Raw genomic sequence first — 19,325 nt, forward strand, 5'->3', positions numbered from 1 at the left:
TCCTATAACTAGTCTAGTCCAGACACAGATTTGCTGTATACAAGACTGTTTGTAAGCTTCTGAGCCCCTCAAGCCTCTCTGTGTCGAAGGGAAGCCTTCTAGCGTGTCAGTGGGAGTGGTAAGCACTAGGTAGCTTATCTACCACAAGGTGAATGGTTTCTGGCCCAGAATTTGTAGTTTATTGGCAGGTTGGGCAGTTTTTCCATCTCTTTCAACTTTCTGGTTTAAAAGCCCACATTTCACTTGTTTCCCACCTTTCCTATAACTAGTCTAGTCCAGACACAGATTTGCTGTATCCAAGACTGTTTGTAAGCTTCTGAGCCCCTCAAGCCTCTCTGTGTTGGAGGGAAGCCTTCTAGCGTGTTAGTGGGAGTGGTAAGCACTGGGTAGCTTATCTAACACAGAAGGAGTGGTTTCTGGCACAGAAATTGTAGTTTATTGGCTGTTTGGGCAGTTTTTTTCCCATCTTCTTTAACCTTCTGTTCTAAAAGCCTGCATTTACTCTTTTCCTGCCTTTCCTGTAACTAGTCTATTCCAGTTACAGATTTGCTGGATCCAGGACTGTATATAAGCTTCTGAGCCCCCCAAGCCTTTCTGTGTTGAGGGAAGCCATCTAGCTTATCAGTGGAAGTGGTAAGCGCTAGGTTGCATATCTACCACAAGAAGAGTGGTTTCTGGCCCAGAAATTGTAGTTTATTGGCTGTTTGAGCACTTTTTCCATCTCCTTCAATGTTCTGGTTTACAAGCCCACATTTGTGCTTGTTTCCCATCTTTCCTATAACTAGTCTATTCCAGATACAGATTTGCTCTATCCAAGACTGTTTGTAAGCTTCTGAGCTCCCCAAGCCTTTCTGTGTTGGAGGAAAGCCTTCTAGCTTATCAGTGGAAGTGGTAAGCACAAGGTAGCTTATTTACCACAAGGGGAGTGGTTTCTGTCCCAGAATTTGTAGTTTATAGGCCAGTTGGGCAGTTTTTCCATATCTTTCAACTTTCTGGTTTAAAAGCCCACATTGAACTTGTATATCGCCTTTCCTGTAACTAGTCTAGCCCAGATACAGATTTGCTATATCCGGGACTATTTGTAAGCTTCTGAGTGGTCCCAAAGTCTGCTCTTCAATAGTTCCCTTAGATCTGCTAGTTCTCTCCCCTCCTGCACTTTTACTAGCTTATTAGTCTAGCACTTTACCATACTAGACTTCTTGTAGCAACTATTGTAGCACACAAAAGTGCTACCAGCACTAAATGTTCTGCAAGGAAACAACTCCAGTACTTATTATTAATGCCCACCCCTCCAGGCATGTCTACAGGTCAGATCCCTATGCTTTCTCCTGTTAACCTAGTGAACTTGGGCATCCTGAGGCAATGTAGCAACTGCCTCATGTACACTGACAACCGTCTCCTCTTACCTCTCAACACTCAGACTTACGAGAGATGCACTTATATATCCAAATTGGAAGCCATGCACTCTCTAGCCAAGACTGGAATAGCTTGTCAAGAGGAGAAGGTCAACACTTGCACCACACCACATGGAACACATAGTCCTCCAGAACACACACCAGCACTACCTTCACATAAAAACACAAACCACACACCCACCTTTGCTGAGGGTCTCAATAAAAATCTACCCAAACAGCAGAGACCTCCAAGGCAGAAATGCACTTGACCACCACAACACAACACTAATCATGAGACACATAACTCTCCTAAACAGTGTGCCACTCAACCAAACCCCCTAAGGCAAAACAGTATGCCCACCACACTAGTCATAGGTGACTCAATAGTGAGGCACACTGATGTCCCACTCACTAGACTGAATAAGGAGAAAGTAACAGTCAGCTGCCTGTCAGGTCCCAGGATCAGTCCATATAACACACACTCAGGTCCCTCAAAAACAGGTACAAATATGACTCTGTCATTGTACATGTGGGTGTGAATGACCTGAGACATCCTCCCTGGACTACATGAAAAGAGACATGGAGGAGCTCTCGGATTATTTAGCCCAGGCGGGTATGACCCTAGCCCTGAGCAGCATCCTACCATCACCCAGAATGATACCACAGTACAAGTAGAAAATGATTGATTTCAACAATTAGCTAAGTTTCTGTTATCAGTCTAAGGGGATCCAGTATCTGTCTGCCTGGGATGACATGATCAACAGACCTTGATGTTTGCCAGTGATGGCCTGCGTCTGTCACCCCTGGGCTTCTGGATACTGGCCAAGGCTTTTGCCACCCCTATAGTGCCTTTTATACTTTTATAGACCAAATTACCACCATAACAGCTACAAACAAATGCAATCTGAGGGTCATGGTGCTCAGTGCTAGAAGTCTAAATCTCAAAATGCACTCACTTGAAGCACTCCTTAAAATGGAGAACATCAACATTTGTGCTGTAACAGATACCTGGTTCAAGGCAACAAAAAGCACCCCTGCACTACCAGGCTATAACTCATTCCACACCTTTTGGCCCCAGAACTTGGACCAAAGCTACAAAGGTGGTGGTGTTTCTATAATCATAAAGAATGTGCACACCTCCAGACTGGTAGCCCAACATAATGCATCAGAGATAGTTCAGGTGCAGCTAACATTGGGCACATGAACACAACTACACTTGCACATCAGGTGGACCTATATAACTACCAAGGTGTTCTGTGGGCTGATTTGGTGAGCCACTAAACACCTGTCATCCCTTGGTTGGCAGGCATGGGAATAGAACATAATAGCAGTGATTGCAGGGGACATCTGCATAGGATGTATCAATTGACTGCAGCAACTTTTAACAGACACTCCAGGCATACAGCCATACTGGGATTACACATTTAATTTCTGACTGAACATTGCTGATGAACACATTCTTGCTAATGGTCTTAACAGTCTGTGATATCTAAAGACACAATTATCTACTCATACTATGGGCTACCTCACCCATTTACCTGTAGTTCCTATGGAGAGAGAATTTGCAAGCATTACATGACTGCTACTGTAATATTTAGTGCTACATAGCACTGGATTTAAACCCTGGTCTGTGTGTGGCAAAATGTACTGTATACAGAGTATTTAACAAACTGAGCTACTAAGTCACTGTTAATTACTGACTGACTGATATTTGCCTTGAGCTCACCTGGAACCAAAAGATGATGTGGTAGTACTACTACAGTATTATACTAGACTGCAGTGACAGTAGAACACACATGCATGAAATACAAGCATAACAAAGATAGTAGGTAAGCTATATATCAGTATAAACAATGCTTGGTGTACACAATTTACTGTTAATGGTTTGAAACTTCTGTGAAGTCAACAAACAATATCAGCTAATGGAGTGGTCTACCTCACCCATATACCTTTATTACCTGCTGTCTGTGGACGACAGAGTATTATGTGAACAATATTGGCCTAGAGAGAGTCTTGAACCATACTATATAAGTTAACCATTACAAGTTGCATCCATTGGAATTGCATTCTACAGCTATGACTGCAACATCTTACCTTACAGCCTGAATACATACAACTCTACTGCAATGGGTACAACAAAACAATCTTGATGTACAACAATTTCCTTGGTGTTATTGGTATTGTTTCATGTTATTATTGGACTACAGTTGGCATTATTCACTTCTTATAATACAGCTCTACTTCCACATTTATTACACTACAGACTTTATTGTATATACTTTATAGGTTCATAGGTTCATAGGTTCATACTAGGCTATCTGCCCTAGGGCATTTATAAGCCTAAAACACAAAGTTGGAGGTGAACAAGCAAAAGTAACAAACGCCACAAAACTGAAAATACTGAACTAAAACACAAAGTTGGAGGTGAACAAGCAAAAGTAACAAACGCCACAAAACTGAAAATACTGAACTAAAACACAAACTTTGTGTTTTAGTTCAGTATTTTCAGTTTTGTGGCATTTATAAGCCTAGCCAGAGTGTGTGTGGCTTTCACCACCCCTTAGGATGAGAATACTATACCCATTAGTTTGCTGTGCCTCTGTCCAGCAGTGACACAGAGATGATTCCCGGGGTAAACCTACGATCTCCCATCCACTCGTCAAGATTTCTCTTGAACAGAGTCAGTGAGGGGCTCTGCCTCACATGGACTGGGATTCTGTTCCATAGTGTAGGGAGTCTCTGGGTGATGAATCTGTCCCTCCAGCATGTCCTATTTATATCCGTGTTGAGGTTTAAGTCTCTTGCTCTCGTGGCTCTGGTGGATTTGGATTTTTTGAGGTGGAGCATGTCTATTAATTCTGGGTTGGACATGGCCTTGTATGTCAGGCACAGATCACCTCTGAGCAGACGGTATGCGACTGAATAGAGCTGGAGTTTCTTCAGTCAGGCATTGTATGACATATGTTTGAGCCCCTTTATCCTTTTGGTGAGGAACTTTTGGGGTCTTTCCAACTGCTGCAGGTGTCGGGTAAGGTACATTCCGAATGGGGCGTTGTACTCAATCATTGGTCTGATAAGGGAAGAGTACAAAGGTACAATGACCTCTCCTGATCTGGATGTGAATCCCTTCATGATCAGGTGGGCAATGTAGGAGGTCTTCCTAACCACTTTGGCAATGTGAGTGTCAAAAGAGAGGTTACTGTCAACTTGGGTCCCCAGGTCCCTGATAACTTCTTCCGTGTTTAATGGATTACCACCTATGTGGTAATTAGGGGTTACCTTGTTTTTCCCAAAGGGTATGACTATACATTTTTTGGCATTTAGCTTAAGGCCATGGCTCTGGCACCAGTTATCCATTTCTATGAGACCTCTCTGGAGGATGTCTGTGTCTGATGGAGTGTCAATTATGGTGCCCAGTTTGCAGTCATCTGCAAATTTTGTCAGCCACAATCCCCCTATGTTTGCCTGCACTTCAGAAAAATAAATGCCAAACAAGAGGGGGCCCAGGACTGAGCCCTGTGGGACACCACTCATGACCGGCTTAGAGTCTGACATGGCACCAGCAACTCTAACCCTGTGTGTTCTGTCCTTGAGCCAGTTTGCAACCCATCTTGTGACATATGGGTTTACATCTAAGCTTGTGAGCTTTTCTATGATGCCCAAGTGGGGTATTGTGTCGAACGCTTTTGCTAGGTCAAGGTAGGCTGTGTGAACTGCCTTACCCTCATCAATGGCCTTAGTGACTGTTTCAAAAAAGTCGACGAAGTTCAAGAGGCAAGATCTGCCCTTGACAAAGCCAAATTGGGTAGGATCCAGTGTCTGTAGGTCCCCAATGTCTTTATTTAAGAGTTCCATTATGATCCTTTCCATAGCCTTGCAGACAAGGCTTGTCAAGCTTATGGGGCGGTAATTTCCAGGGTCCGTAGAAGCACCACCTTTGTGGAGTGGGACCACAGTTGCCGTACGCCATTCTTTGGGTACGTATCCTGTAGTAAGGCTAAGATTAAACAGCAGCCTTATGTGTGGGTTTAGTTCCTCATTGAGTTCATGTAGCACACAGCCGGGGACACCGTCCGGTCCCATTGATGCTGTGTTTTTTGCTTTAGAGAGAGCAGCTCTCACCTGGGCATCTGAGATGTTTGGGAGGCTAGACTCTGGTGGGATAGATATTTCTCCTTTTGGGGGTGGAGAAATTTGCACTGAACCTGTCTGCCAGTATGTTGGCAATGTCTGTGGGTTCAGTGATTTTTTATCATTTTGGACTAATTCTGAGCATATCTGGGAGTTTCCACCCAGGTTTCTAACATAGCTAAAGAAGGCCTTATGATTGTCTTTTGTGTCATTAGCGATTTTTCTCTCAAAGTTGGCCTTGGATGATTTTATGAGTGATCGTAGTTTTTTGCTAGTATTGATCAGAGATGCCTTCCCTTTTAGGGATTTTGCTCTGTCATGTAGTAGCTTTCTCCTCTTGTTGTAGAGTTTGTTCATGGCTGGGGTCCACCAGACCGGGCGCCTGCCTTTGGTGGAAAGGGTCTTGATTTTATTAGGGATTGCTTGATCCATACATTCCTGGAGGTGCTCGTAGAAGGCATTTGTAAGGGTTTCAGCAGCGTGGGTTGTGGTTTCCACTGGCTCGGGGGCCTTAAAGGATACCACTCCAGTCTTAAGAAGTGTGAAGTTTGCTTTTGAGAAGTTCTTCACTGTGGTCTTTTGCTGGGGTGGGGGCGGGATGTGGATCTCCAGTGAGATTAATTTATGGTCTGATCTCACCAATGAGGGATATACTTCGTGTGGAGCATTTTGTCCCCATGTTTGTGATGATCAGGTCTAGTATATTTTCTCCTCTTGTGGGAATGGTGACTAGTTGTTCCATAGCATTTGAGTTTATGAACTCCAGGAACCTTTGGGCTAGGGTGTTGGGGCTTGAGTAATGTTCCCAGTCTATGTTTGGGTAGTTGAAGTCACCCAATATGATGGTGTTTGGAGAGACATTCATACTCTCCAGTGTCTTCAGGAAGGCTGTGTGGGTTTCCTGAGTTTGAGAAGGTGGTCTGTAGCATGTTACAAACTGTAGGGCAGTTTTACCTATGGTTAATTGCACCTGGATGGTCTTCGATGCTTCGTGCATTGCCACTAACCTGGAGGTGTGGGTATCCTTTATGAATATGGATACTCCCCCTCCTTTTGTGGTTCGGTCCGGATTTTGGGGCGGAACGCATGATATGAGGTATAACCTGATAGTGCTGGGGTGCTCTCAGGAGCCTTGAACCAGGTTTCAGTCACAGCACAGACATCGATGTTCTCCATACTGAGGAGGGCTTCGAGGGCGTGCATCTTGAGGTTTAGACTTCTGGCATTGAGCAGTATTACCCTTAGTTTTTCTCCATTTTTGTTTTCTAGGGCGGTAGGTTTATCATTTGAGCCTTGCCTAAAAAGGCACTGTGGGGTGGCAGAGCCTTTGCCAATATCCGGAAGCCCAGGGTGACAGGTGCAAGCCATCCCTTGCAAAGCAGCGTGGCTTGTCAAGCATGTCATCCCAGGCAGACAGACATTGGATCCCCTTAGAATGACACCAGTAATTAAGCCAATTATTAAAGCTGATCATTTTGTCTCTGTATTGTGGCATCATTCTTGGTGAGGGTAGGATACTGCTCAGGGTCAGGGTCATACCGGCCTGGGCTACATAATCTGAGAGCTCTTCTATGTCTCTTTTCATGTAGTCCAGGTAGGTACGTCTCAGGTCGTTTACACCGGCATGGACAATGACTGAGTCATACTTGTACTTGCTGTGGAGTGACCTGAGTGCTTGTGTTATGTGGTGGATTCTAGCGCCTGACAGGCAGCTTACTGTGATCTTTTCCTTGTTCAGTCTGGTGAGTGGGACGTCAGTGTGTCTGACTATGGAGTCACCTATAACAAGTGTGTCTGGCATTGTGTTTGGCCTTAAGGGCTGTGACTGTTTAGCACACTGACTTTGAGAACTATGTGTTGCATGTCTTATGTCTTGAGGTGGCAGTTGCTTGGGTGTCTGCTTTGGAGGCCTCTGTAGTAATGCAGTTATTGGTTTTGTTTCATGTTTTTATTGCACTACAGTTGGCATTATTCATTTTTTGCAATACAGCTGTAATTCCACATTTATAGCACTGCAGACTTTATTGTATATACTTTAATGCAGTTAATACTTTACTCTTTCTTACTTATTTCACTACATTTAGCACAATACATCCATACTCACCACACTCATGGCACAACCTGGCCAAGTACCTGCCGTGCGACTCGACATTGAGAGTCCTCTCAGCTGCAGCTGTTGGTATATATTAGTAAAACAGAAGTAAAATGACTTACATACTTCTGGGGCATTCCCTGCCAGAGCTTCTTGGACACAGGTGACCAAGAGTCTCCTCTTTCATCGTTTCAGGTCATGGTGGTGACATCCTGTGCAGGGGATACCAGTAACACTGGTGAGTTCTCTGGCAGTTGATCCCAAGTCTTCACCTTACACTCTGAATCCTGGAAACCTTCCTGCAGCAGCCGGTCATCATGCTTTTTAACTAGGAGTCCAAACATGACCCTGAACTCCAGAATGCTCCAACACTGTGCCCAAAAGCATGCCCTTCACCAACTCCAGCCATAGCAACCATCAGAGAAAGAACTCCGATAGTTTCTGCTGTATTCCCACCTATTAGACATAATATAGGCTGCTTTCCAACCCTTATACATCAGTGGGCAACATTCAAAAAAGTGCAGTGTTGCTTAGTACCACACAAACCAGTACAGCTGAGCTGAGAAGGGTGAAAACTCACAGAATTGCAGTCTTAGTGGAGCTTAGCACCATGAAAACCAGCCAAGCAGTGTCAAGCAGGGCACAAACATTGGCAGCCATTACCATGTTTATGCAGTGCTTAGCAGGTCTCAGCATAGCTGAGCACAGTGAGGCCATCTGTTAATTAACACATGCATAATATGTATATCAAAATTAAATACATATTTTCCCTTCCATGTATTCAAACCCCGGAGCTTCTGCACATGAAGCCGTAACTCTAGCTATGAGGATATTAAAATAATTGTTATACCTTCATTTATACCACTGAGCCACCTGTAAGCAGTGCTGAGCAGCACGCTGCACCACACAAACATGCTTAGAGATGCTTAGAGACACTTTTAAATAATGAATTACATCCAGTTTCTATTTTTGGATGTCTGGCAGGTGTCTGCTATGTTATATGTGAGCACTGCTTGGCATTGCTGCTCTCCATGCCATGCAAACATGTTTTTTAAAAAATAAAAATATAAGAATAAAACACAGGACATCGCAGGGAGTCTCATGCTTATCTGCAGCCATGGTTAGCCCTAAACCTCTCCCTGCACTTCATTAATATGCATGGCATGCTGCTGAGGGGGAACCATGTACACAGACATGGTAACAATCTGTGTAGGCTCTACACAGTGCCTACATGGATTTTATTAAATCCTGAGGTTACTTTAATTTATGTGTATTGCATAGTGCAATTAATTCACTGTTTAAATCTTGAGATGTCTCTGTTATAAACATATAAATGTTTTTGCTTTAATAGATGCTTTGCACATTGTCATAATAACTTTGTATTTGTAACCCTTGAGCTTTTCTTCATGGGTATCCATAGAAAAGTGGTTTTAATTCCGAGTTTGACTTTCTCAGTAAACAAATGTAAATAAATAAGTAAATAAAGAATGGGAGTGATGGGGCTGAAGCTCCAGGCTCACACACATGGAAGAGGCCCTGCCATTTCTATTTCCACTTCAGTCTGAAATAATGTGATATTGAAACACTAAACAGACCACTTAAAATTTTTAACTCCATATACACTAGGCACATAATTCCTCACTAATTCAAAAACCTTAGGCAGAGTACAGGCAAACAAACTATCAAGCAAAGGGAGAGTGAAGCTCTGAGACAAGCACTCCATTTTGTAACTAATCAGTTTAGTAACCTTAGGATCCTTGATTGAGGCGTTTCTTCATTATATATGTAAATATGATAAGCACTGCTGCGAAAGGAAAACAACTGATACATAAACTGAATGGAAAGACTAAAAGGATAACACAAAGAACAAATAAGATGTGACCGACGTGCGTGAAAGACAGGAGCCAATGTGCTGCAGCAGTTCCTGTGCAACACTGGGAAAAACAACAGCAGAAAATGGGCTTGACAAAGTATACTACGGTGCTCCTTAAAATATTAAGTGCATTAACATCATGCCATGCTTCCCAAGACTGTGCAGTCGGTGGTGATAATAGATGATGGGCAGACATTCTTGAAGTTATGCTATTCCTTTTTACCACTGTACAAGGGAAAGTGCAGACATATGTATAACATATTCTGACTGGAGCATCTTTATTTGACAACCATGTTGTACTTGTCTTGTTGGCATTGCCTTTGTTCATATTGGTCACCAAACCATTGTACTGAACATGCTTAATGTGTGGCAGTGCTAATATATGTTTGTGAAGAAAGTATGAGTCAGCTGTGTTATACAATATAAAGAAATTCTATTAGAAGAATAATACACTTGCATTAAAATATGAACAGCCATCTATTATTCATCAAATTATAACCAACCTTATTTTCTTCAACTTGGGCTGATTGAGGTAAAAAAAATACTTGAAGCACATGTCAAGATGGGCCAGATAGAAAGAAACTATGTGATGGCCCATAAAAGCAAAGGTATTTTATAGCTTGACAACTGGGTAGTTTGTTGGGATAGCGTGACATATTAGTGGGTGGTCAGGCCCATTTGAATAGTAGTAAGCATTGCTAAAGTAGTTATACACACCATTTCACATGAGATGATTATCGAACTGCTTGCCAGACAGTAAACTGGGGAAACCATGCAATGGGCAAAACTTTCACAGATAATGAACCAATGCAAAAAGGGTACTTGAGCAATAGAATACCATAGATAATATAATATGGTAGAGTCAACTGTGGGAAGTGGGCTGAAAATGGAATGGAGCAGAAAAATCTATTGCAGAAAGGAAATGTTTTGTACATTAGACACATCACTACTGCAATCATGACTGGGAAAAACATTACAGAAAACATTAATATGCAGTGAAAAGCTATGAATTTCTTTGGATACTTACTGAAACCCATAGCCACCCTAGCTAATAACAGACTGAAGAAGCATAACATAGAAACAATACTGTGATAGATGTGATGTGTACTGATAAAAGGAATAAAGGGACATGGACATAGGTTTAGACATAGATATTTGCTAAGCATGGATTCGAAGAGACTATTAGGGAGTCTAGTTCAAATTCCCAATTGTCAGAAAGGATTGCCTGGTTAAATAACTTGCTCAAGGTCACATAGTAGGAAAATGAAGATGAAATTATTCAAATCATGTACTCAACATTGCAAGCAGAGCTTTGTTCATCTGCACTTGCTATCAGACATCACAAGTTCATTTAGTGGAACCATACCTCTCAACTTGGAAACATCAAAAATCTGGACAAAGGCCCATGAAAAATAAGTATAAATATGTATGCTTATTAACATAAACTTTGCATACATGATTATGTATCCCCACCCATTTCAATGGAATTGTGGGATATCAACTTTCAAATGCAAACTGAAGAACAGACAACCAAAATATGGCCCCAGCTCAGAGTCCCCCTGCAGCCATTCCAATGTCCCATTACTTGCCTATTTCATCCCATTTACCATAAACACTGTAATGTGCATACTGCTTTACTTTTACAATGATTATTTGGATTTTATTTTACATTTTATAGCACAAACACTAATAGACATCTGCTAAACAAAGCAATACAGTCTCACAATAAAAATTGACTTAGCATTAAAACTTCTTTGCCTTTGAAATTCACATTCGTTGAAACAGAATGGAATGGACTTAGTTTGGAACATTTCTAGCAGGTATTTAACACAAACTGAGCATTCTGTTTTGTGGAAAGGATTTTCTTTTATACCTGCTCAAACCTCTGTATTATCTGATGTGTTAGTAGACATCAAAATGTTCACATGCAATGTACAACTTAAAATGTTATTTAATGACATATCATTTAATGATAATAGTTTTATATTTAGGAAACCTAGTGTGTTTAACCCTCAGTGTCACCCAGTGTTGGATGTATTTTATAAGTTATATGAACAACAAGTGTATGAGTTATTTCACAGTAATAAGAAAGGTATTAAAAGTAGGTTTGACAATTTGTCATGTAATGAAAAACAAGCACTTAAAGTCTTGGAATCAGATGAGTCTGTTGTGATCCACCCAGTGGACAAGGGTGGTTTAATTGTAATGAATAGAGTGTATTATTTTTCTACACTGAATGCCATGTTAAGAGATGTTAAAGTATATAAATGTATTGATAAAGGGACAATCAGTAGTTTGCATGAAAGGATGATCAATACTTTGCATGAAAGGGTGTTAAATGCACTTGTTGAGTGTGTGAATGACTTGGTAATTACCAAGGATTTATTTTGATATTTTGTGGTCGAACACCCTTTAGTACCTACATTCCAGGGTTTGCCTATGATACACAAGGATCCTTTTAAACCTCCATTCAGGCCAATAGTAGCAGGTAGTGGCTGGCTGACTGAGCCATTATCCATTTATATTGACAAGCAGCTTAGACCAGCACTGAAGAATTGTAAATATTTTCTTTATGATAGTAAGCAATTTCTACAAGATTTATTTGGTTATACTACGGGAACAATTCAAGAATACTGTGGACAATGATTGTTTTGTGCACACTAATCAATATAAGAAGAGTTGCCAAAGAGCAATTTATGTCCATAGAAGAGTATGCACCTGCAGCACATATTTTGTAATGTGTTGAGAGGACAAGCTATGAGGTGCTCAAGGCTTGCTGATAGAGATGGTAACTTTGAACAAGAACTTAAACAACTGGAACATGATTTTAAGAGAAGAGGTTATAGTGGAAATTATATCATGGAGGCATGTAATTATGCTAGAGATGCTCGGATGAATAGAGGAAAGGCTTATTATTCAGCTGGTGGCTATAATAGCACCAAACAGAATAAAAGTTTTGATAATGTAACATTTAAGTTCACATATACTAGTGATAATAGGGTGTTGAAAGGAATATTAGAAAGAAATTGGCATGTCCTGCAGGTTGATAGTGAAATAGCACATTTAGTAGTCGAGAAACCCCACATGGGCTATAGGAATAGTAAATCACTCAAACAGAGACTATGCTATCCAAGAAATAATTGCGATATAAAGGCTTACATGCATGGTGGAGGAACCAGATTAATAACTGTAATTTTTGTGCATATATTTCTGAGGATTTGGTATTTGAACACCATGATACAGCAAGAAGATATACTGTTATGGTCGATGCAGACAGTAACAGTAAAAATTTAGTGCATCTTGCTTGCTGTATATGTCGTAAAGCATTTTACATAGGTAAAATCAACAGACGTTTGAGGGAACGTATAAGAGACCATATGTATTAGTTAAAGAGAGGACAGAACTATAGTGCTATTGCTCAACATGTGTTAACATATGGAGCTGACCACCAATTTAGGTTTAGTGTATTAGAATTGGTTAAGGAGGATATTATATGGGCAATATCAGTGGTAGAACAAAAGAGAAGGAACTTAAATGGATCATGAATTTGGGGGCACATTTAGTAATTACCCCTAAACTAAAGAATATGAGGTTGTTGAAATAAGTCCCCTGTTCTATATCATATATTCATGTTTTTAAAATATTTACATGTGTATGTATATATATATATATATATATATATATATATATATATATATATATATATAGTTCCACTTGAAACCGGTGAATGTTCAGAACATCGAAGTTCTGATCATCAAGACCAGAACATCGATGTTCAGAACATCGAAGGTTCAAAGTGAACCACACAAAAAGAAATAAACTTACAAAATCTATTTTATGCAGGGGGGCTCGTCCCCCTGCACCCCCATGAGGGGGGCTGTGCCCCCCCACTTTAATATTCCAACTCCAAGATTGCACTACAGTGGGGTAAGGGAAATCTCCCATTTACCGCTATATGCAGTAGCGCTAAACGGGAGATTTCCCGTACCCTACCTGCAACGCCAACACTCAGATGGCATACACACACACGACATGCAGGGCACCTTGCTGCCCTGCATACACACCCACAATTTTACATTTTTACCTACCTGGCACTTCCATTTTGAACCTTCGATGTTCTGAACATCGATGTTTTGGTCTCGATGATCAGAACTTCGATGTTCTGAACATTCAACGGTTTCAAGTGGAACTATATATATATATATATATATATATATATATATATATATATATATATATATATATGTATGTACATATATTTTTATGTATTATATGTATGTATGCTAAGGTTTTAGTGTATATCACTTGTATTATTATGTTGGTGCTTTAAATTCTGAAAGCATTTGATTGTGATGTGTGATTGGTTAGTTTGAACATGATTTTGTGATGTGTGAGTATTAAAAGGGGCAATGGGTGGGTTAATATGATGGTCTGATGAAGCAAACAGTTGGTCTGTGAAAATGCTCACCTGTTTTACCATTTTTTATCTGTTTGTGAATAAATTAAGCCCTTGGCTGAAGAAACTGTGTTGGAGAGTACTTTGGAAAAATATCCAAGTTTGGATCTCTGCTAGTGCTGCCTTGGTATTTCTAGACTTTATTTCATTGAAATAGCATTGAAACCTACATCCAAAGAAAATGCATCTTGCCAGTGGTGGATAAAGATTACCTTTGGGCTGTTTTCAAATCACAGACCCCTTGCATACGAAGCATACATGTGTTCTTGCTTGATACACCTTCTGAACTGTATTAAATTGTATTCCTTGTATAATACAGTACACTTGTTAGAGCGTGTTTTAAATTTATTGTTTTGAACATTTTTACAGTAAACAATGAAACAAAATGCATGAACCAATAATGACAAAACTACCCAATTCAGAACCAATAATGACAAAACTTCCCAATCCAGAACATTTCCATTATAAAACGTCTACTCAAAACGTCTACAATCCACCAGTATCAATAAATATGCACAATCTCTGCAGAAGTAAAAGTCATCTAAATAATTCCATATTAAAGAGATGTGTAACTAATGAAGAGGTTGCTGCTAACAAACAACTTTATATTTTGTTTCATCTACAAGTAAAGTGTCTATTCCCCTTGAAGAATAAATTGCCTATGTTACATTAAAAAAAATGATAAGCTAGTAATATTTAAATAGGGAATGGATGGCAAACTGAAAACAGGTTCATATTTACTAGGTATCTCTGCCAAAGGAGGACATTCTCAGGATTGCAGCATCCACCCCCTTTAAAAGTACAACACAGTACAGTATCAGCAATCCATCTACATACTGCAGGAGTAGAACTCGTAGCCTTCTGCAGCAAAAGCAAGTATACTACCTGTTGTGCTAGTAACAATGCAAGTAGATTTTGCATAAGCAGCACTAATCTTCACTTTCCCTCAAGAACCGTGCAGCACAAGAAATCAGGAAAAAGCCAAAATTTATTGGGGGGGGGGCAGAACTGGGGACACATTTTAAACACTGGTTGTGTAATCTTAGAAAGTTGCTAGAATAAAATGTTGTGTTACCATGTATTTCCTGAATGATAGAAAGACTGAAACTTAAATGGCTATCATTATTTAGTGAATTCACTTCTTACTGATTTGCCAGAAAACCATACATTTTATTTTATTTTTATTTAACATTTGTTTACTGGGAAAGTCTGACTTGGAATGAAGCCAGTTTTCAGCAGAGGTCCAGGGAGAAATGCTCCTGACGTATGTCTTTGTATCGTGGGAGGAAACCAGGGTACCCAGAGGAAACACACACAGGGAGAATATGATGACTCCACACAGAAGGCATTTCAACTGAGAATCAAACCAGAGAACCTCTTGCTGGGAGACAACAACACTACCAGTGTGCCATCCAAATTTTAAGAGAAACACACCAAAAGTATGAGGCAAACAGTCCAGACATTTTGTGAAAATTTGTACAGATGAGAGCTATAACCCTTCAATCAGAAGTATCAGAAGTGGTGGTATGGGTAGAGAACTCAGGCTCTTGCTTCTTGTACCTATGATACAGGGTTTGAGCCTGAGTAACCCTAACCACCAGGTATACCTAACTGGGGCATCACACATACACACACACACACACACACACACCCACACACACACACACACACACACACACACACACACACACACACACACACACACACACACACACACACACACACACACACACAAGCAAACTAAATAAATAAAGCCAGCATAAATAAGTGAGCAAACTCAGCCAGCACACACACCCCTAATATAATTACATGTAGTGCGATAAATTTGAGCCAACTTTGACTAACTAACTAAAGCCAGCATAAATACATAAATGAGCAAACCTGGCCATAAATAAATATATGAATGCAGCAGCTGCTGTGGACATTAAACGGCCAGCATAAATAAGTATGTGAATGCAGCAACTGCCGTGGACATTAAAACAATTACATCAGTATCCATTCCTTAACTTAGTAGATAATATAGATGAGAATTATTTGTCAGTAATGGACCTACCCTTGTGCATAGGGACCACTTTGACCTGCTGACACATGCTGACGACGGCGCCTATTTAAGTTGTGTTAGGTTCTACAAGGTTTTGCTTTATGGATGAACCAAATAGGAATATTCCTGGGGTCCTTGATGCTTTTGACTGTAGGCAAGGCTGTCCCTATATGATCTTAAGTTTTGTTCAATGGGCCATCAAGTGAAAAAGTGTAAAATAGACACATGAGTAGCTTGCTTAAATTAGTGCTAAATTTACTCACACATGTGTTGCTGCTATATTATGATTTATGTGTACTGTATCTTTGATATATCATAATTTATGTGTACTTATCTTTCATATATTATGATTTATGTGTACTCTATCTTTGACTTTAAGTGACACTGTGGATACTACAGTCTTTGAAATCACTCCTGATTTTCCATATATAACTTTATATGGTTTCATAGTTATCTTCTGATTTAAAGACAAGCTGGAGTTCATAGGAATTAACTTCATAAATGTGTTTTTCCTGACATTGAAGAAACCTATATCATGGCTTAATCTGCCAGTATAACTAAATCTTATGGGAGCATTGCTACATTGAATGCTGTAAAGTTGTTATGAGCTTTCTCTTTTCGTGCCGTTTAGAATATGACCTATTTTCTGCAGGCAAGGTCTTCATTTATTTTATGCTAGCCATGATTCATGAAATACCTTGAAGTAGTGGTATTGTGCATAACTTTAACCTTGTTTTGTGCCAATATTACTATGTCATGGTTTGATTTTATAAGAAAAAATATAATGGTCAGGACTACCAACTTGTGATTATGTTAATGATGTGATATCTAGTATGTTATTTGTCCTGGTAGGGTTTTTCACAAAGTGTTCCAATGAAGCATTATAATATTTGATTAGTGGATTTGTTATTGTCTTAGTCAGATGAATACCTCTCAACTGTTCAGATTTTCATAGAATGTCCAGATTTTTGCCCCATATATCTGGTCTGTTCCTTATAATAATCTGTTGTTTTCTGGGAGATCACTGAAGACTGAAGTCAGTAAATAATGACAAGCATTTTATTTTCAGACTTCATATCCTTCAGAAAATGCATTCTAACATATGCCCTTTATTCTAGCAACGTCCTGAGTTTATAAGACAATATTTAAAATCTGTCCCTTTTTTTCAGGCCTTTAACCCCCATTGTTTTAGGCTTTGTCCAGATTTCTTGCACTAATAGGTTGAAAGGTATAATTAGTTTTGAGGTAAATGAAACACCCAAACTTAATGTGCTCATTTGGATTGCTTGCTCTTCAAGTTTATTAAGATACCTGTCATTTTCCATAAAGAAGATATCAAAGGGATCCAGTAACTTTCAACAATCCAATACTCAATATCATTAATGGATATGATGACTCTTATTGTCTTACCACTGTGCCTAGGTTGTAATATTGTACCTTTAGACTTACACGTGCGTGCGCATACACACACACACACACACACACACACACACACACACACACACACACACACACACACACACAAGCATTCCACAAAATCTGAATGAGTGGAAGGTGTTATGAATCTGAGGTGATGATAGAGAGTTGAGATATAACAAAAACATTAACTAGAAATGGAAACACCTTTCCCATGATCAAATGTTTGGTCTAGGAGATGTTCTAAAAACTGAATTTAACAGCTTATTACAAACATGACCTAAAAATTACAGGCTACAATGAAGAATAATAAAAAAGCCTTTAGTCTCAATCAGCCATGAGAAGTTCTGTCCTAGACAAACAGTTAGATGGACAGTCATTCTCTAACCACTGACTGCATCCAACCAATAGCTTTAGATATGCAGGGTCTTCTGTTTTAGGGTCAGGAGAAGGATCATTCATGTTTATCATATCATATCATGTCATATCATATCATATCATATCAATTGTATCATTTATAAAAAAAATTAAAAATCAACTCATGTCTGCTAGTGATCACCTAGTGTGACAACATAAAGATACCCAATGCATTCAACAGTTAATTAAATCCTTGTGGAACACCACACATTATTGACACAGAAAATGAAGACCTTATTTCAATAAATACTTTCTGGGTTCAGTTCTCTAATAGCTGATAAGCCAGTGGATTATTACTGCCATTTCTCGCCAACAGAATTCATATAGACAATCCACTGCTGTATTTTGAGTCATGGTGTCCTGTGCTGCCCCTAATGTTTAAGTCACTTTAATTTGTAGTTTCAACCATATATCAAATTTAAACATTTATAATGGAGGTATTTATATAATTTATAAATAAAGAACATATTATTAAATATGCATGCGTAAATGGGAGTGCCTTCATTGAAGGTTGGGCGTTGAGCTGGCACCTCAGCATTTCGTAAAAAACAGAGTTCCGCTGTGGCGACCCCTTACCGGGAAAAAGTCGAAAGACAAATAACATTGACATTTACCAAATACAACACAAATCTGTGCACACAGCATACCTCAACTTGGCAAAAGCTTTCGACACAACCCCACACACAGGCATTACTGATAAACATAGCAAACTGAATGTAAACCCCATTGTTGTAAGATGGGTTGCCAACTGGCTCATAAACCAGACACACACTATCTAAGTGGGTGACTCCACATCAGTCAGCAGACCTGTTAACAGGTCTGCTGACTGACTCCACATCAGTCAGCAGACCTGTTAACAGCGAGGTACCACAGGGGTCAGTGCTGGACCCCCTAATGTTTGGCATATGCTTCTCAGAAGTTGAGGTCAAAACTAAGGGGTTGTGGCTGACCACGTTTGCTGATGACTGCAAACTAGGTGCAATCATTGAATCCCCAAATTATGTCAATGTACTTCAGGAGGGTCTCACACAGACCAATAACTGGTATATTAGACACAGTCACAAACTGAATTATTTATTTATTTTATTTATTTATTGACATTTGTTGACTGTGAAAGTCCACTAGGTCAGGAACCCATTTTCATTGAAGGCATGGGGAGAAAAGCTCCACAATTAATACAGTCAGATAAAAATATAGACACTTGACAAAAGATTTTTTAAAAGCGGAAATAAGCAAAAATTAAAAAAAAAAAAAAAAAAAAATATATATATATATATATATATATATATATATATATATATATATATATAAAAGTAGAATACATAGACGATATAAAATTTATCAGTAGGTATCAGAGCTCATATAAACTTAGATAACAGTTGGTAGTATAGCAGAAAGCTTGAGTTGCTTCGTTTTGGCATTGCAGGAAAAAACATGGCAGTTCTTCATGAACAGTTATAGCGGTAATAGAGCTGTGTTGCTGTCAGGGTAAAAGTTATTTTGAA

The sequence above is a fragment of the Protopterus annectens genome, chromosome 10.part0 (assembly GCF_019279795.1).
Source record: "Protopterus annectens isolate FY-2018-M chromosome 10.part0, PAN1.0, whole genome shotgun sequence".
Lineage (NCBI taxonomy): Eukaryota > Metazoa > Chordata > Ceratodontiformes > Protopteridae > Protopterus > Protopterus annectens.